Here is a 4,785-nt window from a genome sequence, read left to right as displayed (position 1 = left end):
ACACAGTTCACAGCACTCACCATAGCACACACTCTCCCCAGTGTCCATCACCCAGCCACCCCAGCCCTCCCAACCTCCTCCACTCCAAATACTACTTTTTAAAGGTCAAGCAAATATTTTTAAGTTTACAATTTGATGGGGAGAGAATATCAAATTACACCAAGAAAGACATGCTGTCTGGAGTAGCTGAGTTGGCCATGGAGCTTGAATAAAATAAAACACAAGCGCTCAATACAACATAATGCTTTTGCCTTTACTTGATTCCCCATATGTCCATGGCGATTTAAAATGAAACAAAACCCTATACAATGCCTTCGGGATTAAACAATTGATTTCCTGGTCCAGAGAGACCAGATATTCTGATTAGTCATAATTTAGAAACCTTTGAATCTCAGAAAACAATAAGCACACAATGAGGATTTATAAACAAAAGGTCAGCTCTATGGAGAGCTTAATGAAAGAGAAAGCACATCAAGGAAAGTAGAGCTGCTACAATTATTTCAGTGCAACCTGCTTATGCATGTTTTAAACAAGTACGCAGACATCACCAGCTCACTGAGGGGTGACAAAGTGGATGGAGAGAAAATGGGGATGTCAGAGTCACCTATGATTTGTGTCTCTCAAATCTAAGTATAAAGAACAGTGCTCTCTATTTAAGTGTGAGACAGAGAGAGGCCCCCGTTGAATTTACTTTACTTAACTGACGTACACTGGATGTGGAGGGTGTGTTTGGTGTTTTACTTATAAATAAACTTATAAAACATTTTTCCTAAAATAACATGTCATTTCCCTGTGAAAAATAATTTTAGCTTACCCTACATTTCAGTCCTCATTTTACTGTCACTCCATACAATCAAAACCCTAAAAGGTATAATTGTACCTTTGTCCAAGTAGGTAACAGGAATTAGAGTTACCCTATCCCATAAAAACATGAAATGAAGTAGGCAAAATGTAGGAAATTAGTATTAGAGATGTTGGACATCAAGCAGCAGAGGACGGGGACATCTGAGAAAGGGGAAACAAGCAAAATCAGTCCTGGGGCTGCCGTGGCTCACTGAAAGGAGTGAGTTTCCAGGCCACAGTGGGTGGACGCGTAGGTGCTGGGAAAGGAAGCCCAGAGGAGCCCAGCACTTTCAGTGAGGGATGGAGATGGAGTTGGGAGCTCAGGGAGGCCAACATGACTACAATACATATTTCCAGAGAACTAAAATGAATGATACTACACAGAGAGGAGGCTCTGTGTGTGTGTGTGTGTGTGTGTGTAATGCCAAAGAGTTAAAATGTGTGACATTTGTATTTTAATAAAAAACAGGAAGCAGGAAAATACAACCAATAAAGGGGGAGACAATTAATAGAAAGATAATTAATAGAAAGATAATAGAAAGATACAAAAATGATACAGATGAGAGATTATTAGACAAGGCTATTTTTTTAAGGTGTGGGAACTTTATTTCATATATACAAAAGGTGGAGAAAAAAATGAGACTGTTAGAAACATAGAAGAGATAACAAAAACACAAATCAAACTTTAAGAGATGAAAAATAATATCTGAGATAAAAATATACACTAGATGGGTTTCATCATATTAATAGACACTGTAGAACAAAAAGTTAATGAAGTTAAATTATAACAACAAAAGAGTCTAAAATGTAAAACAGAGAAAAAGTGGAGAAAGTGCAGTTATTTTATGGAAAAACTGCAAGTACCATAATATGTAAACAACTATAGTTCCAAGAAGAAAAAGGGAGAATTAAAAAAAAACTTGAAGTGTCAAATTCTTACAAACTTGATGAAAACTATAAATCTACAGATACCAGCTTTTTAAAAAAGGCAAAAGCAAACAAAAAAAATAGCACAAAGGCACACGATAAATAAATTTCTTAATATCAATATTAAAGAGAAAATCTTAGAAATAGTCAGAGAGAAAAGCCAGATCATATGCAGGGAAAGACAGATAACAATCAGTTTACTTACTGTAAGTAAAACAGCATGGTACTGGCCTAAAGACAGATCTATAAACCAGCAGAACAGGACAGAAAGCTAGAAACAAACCCTTGCACACACGGTCAACTCATCTTTCACAAAGTGCCAGGAAGACACAACAGGGAAAGGACAAGCTTTTCAACAAACAGTGTTAGTGTTAGGGAAACTGGATATGCACACGCAAAAGAATGAAATTGTACCTTTATTTTATAACATACGCAAAAAAACAAAATCTACTCAAAATGGATTAAAGCCTTAAACATGAAGATCTGAAACTAAAACCTGTTGAAAACCTAGCAGGGAAAAGCTTTAGGACATTGATCTCGGTGGTCATCTCTGGAATATGACACCAAAAGCAGGGGCAACAATAGCAAAAATAGACAAATGGGTTGGTACCAAACTAAAACTTCTATACAGCAAAGCAAAAAATCTACAGAGTGAAAAGGCAACCTATGGAACAGGAGAAATTGAAGGATGTTTATGTTTTCCCAGACACTTATCCTTATGCTTGGTAAAGGGTGTATCCTTTGGGCCCTTTCTGGTTGGGGCATAATCAGGGAATGGCTGAGCAAGTAGATAATGGGTTCAAAGTTCCTGTTTCCCAGAACTTTCAGATTCTTTCTTCTGTGGTCTACCAAGAAGGTTCCAGCATTTTCACTACACTGACTAGAGGCTACCTCTAAGTCCAGGCATTATTATGAGTCAGATTAGCAGATGTCACTAACACTCCCAAGTGCTCTGGATGACATGGGAGATACCATCATCTAAAACTGCCGAGGAACAACAGGGTGAAAAATCTCAGCATGGGTACCCATCACTTATGATCAGGTAGCTCCCAGGGACCTGAGGCAGCCCCTGTAATGACACTTTTAATGTTGAGTAGCTGCTTATACGATGCTCATGCTGAAGTGCCTGAGTGCCATTTCATCTGTGTAAGATGAGAGAACTTTTAAATCTTGGGCAGTAATTATTTGTGGCTTCTCCTCTTTGTCTTCACAAAAACTCTGAAATCCCTTAGTAAAGTTACATGTTCGTGAGGACACCTAATCTTTATTATTTTCACTAATCTTTTCACTAAATCTAGACTTCTTACTAAATTCCATGCTTTTCTGCCTCACAACCGTTTTTACGGGAAGGTCTCTATGACCGAACTACTGAACTGTATGCATTCACTTCTCTCAGCACATTTCTTTGTCTTCCATTTTTTTTCTTTTAATATGTGTGTGAGCGGGATAAACCCTTAAAAGTCTCTTATTTTCTTCCTAAGTTGACTTGCTTAGAAGACATTTTCACTTAATAATGAAGGGAAAAGGAAACCAAGGATGCAAGTATGTTTAAACACCTCACAAAGATGATGTGGTTCTATAGAAAAAGAAGCTAAGGTAGGTAGACTGTGGTGTATTCTATACTCTCTTACTAAGACTAAAAAATAAGTGTTTTCTCTAGCTTGGCTTGTGGATTTGCTCTACAGGATTTTTTTTATTCTGGTAGTGAAATGATTTTGTAAGCCCTCATTTTGAAGGCCCAGAAAAAAAGAATACTTGTATTTAGTGGACTTCGGGACAGAAATAATTGAGTTCTACCCTGAGGAATATTGCATCACTATTTATAGTCCTGTTTGATACACCAGACTCCTCATCAAGGGAACTCACCCTGTTCACTTTCATGGTCTTCCTCCCCACCCCACAAGAAAAATTATTGTAGACATATGTCTGAACATCACATTAACTAAACCACAACTGAAGAATGAAAAGAAGTTTAACTTCTAAGGGTGAATACAGTCCTAGTAATTTTAAAATAAATTTTTTTCCATACATGAATTTAACTCCACAATTTTCTATAAAGATTAGGCTGAGAAAAATCAAGAATTCACACATTCAATCAACATTATCAAAGTGTCTGACGTGCATTGCTAGAGCCTGTGGGGCCCAGATAGTCAGCTGGCCAGAGCCAAGAGGAGATGCTGGGACACAGGCAGGCACGATGGAAATGAAGAGAAGTGGAGAGGAGTACTTCACAGGCATCACTGAGCATGAAGACCCCAGAGCCCACACCATGCTCCTCCACAGGGTCAACAAAGAGATTCTCTCAGAAGTGGAACGTAGCCTCCAGGATGCCATGCAAGTGTGCCACAATGTTCACTGGGACCCCCAGCTTATTTCTGGGCTTGAGCCTCTGAACTAGCCATGGTCCACCCCTTGACAGAAAAATCAAAGCCATGTTCCATTGTATGGAACAATGGCCAGACAGGGCTGTTGGCTGGGCCTCACAGGTCATCCCTCATGCCCTGATCCAGAGCTGTGGGGCCAGCATGATCCCTTTACTTCATCCCTTCAGGCCAAGCACACCCAGGAGAATGGTGAGATCTGGGGCATACATGTGAGATGGGTACCCTGGGGACATGCAAGCCTTGGGCATCTGGGGGCCACAGGCTGTAAGCTATAACTGTACAAGACAGCAATAAAGACAGCAGTTCTGCTCTTGTAGACTGATGACATCATCTCAGACCACAAAGAGGAGGGTGATGACCAGAGCCCGTGAGGTGGGATGCCTGATGCTGGCCAGGAGTGAGTGGCAGGCAAGGCAACCTCAACACAGAGCCAGCAGAGGGTCCCTCTTCCCTGAGCTAGACTGCCAGGATATTCGGGATGTCTTTGTTTGGAAGGGATCAGGTTGAAAGGCAGCCCAGGCACCTTTCTGTCCCAGCTTAGTCTGCAAAGGATGCAGACCTATAATTCTTTTCCACTATAAAAGTTTCCATTGAGTTTGCTTCCGATGATTCTATCTAAGCCATTCGAAAA

The 4,785-nt window shown here is 40.0% G+C and overlaps 1 pseudogene; it reads left to right on the top strand.

Annotated features, from left to right (window-relative positions):
• The first annotated feature begins 3,799 nt into the window (after positions 1-3,799).
• On the top strand, positions 3,800-4,555 carry LOC122916725 (annotated as a pseudogene).
• Positions 4,556-4,785: the final 230 nt, after the last annotated feature.

Source organism: Neovison vison, chromosome 9, assembly GCF_020171115.1.
Source record: "Neovison vison isolate M4711 chromosome 9, ASM_NN_V1, whole genome shotgun sequence".
Classification (NCBI taxonomy): domain Eukaryota; kingdom Metazoa; phylum Chordata; class Mammalia; order Carnivora; family Mustelidae; genus Neogale; species Neogale vison.
The sequence above is the reverse complement of the archived record's forward strand: the minus strand, read 5'-3'. Positions and strand labels throughout refer to the sequence as shown.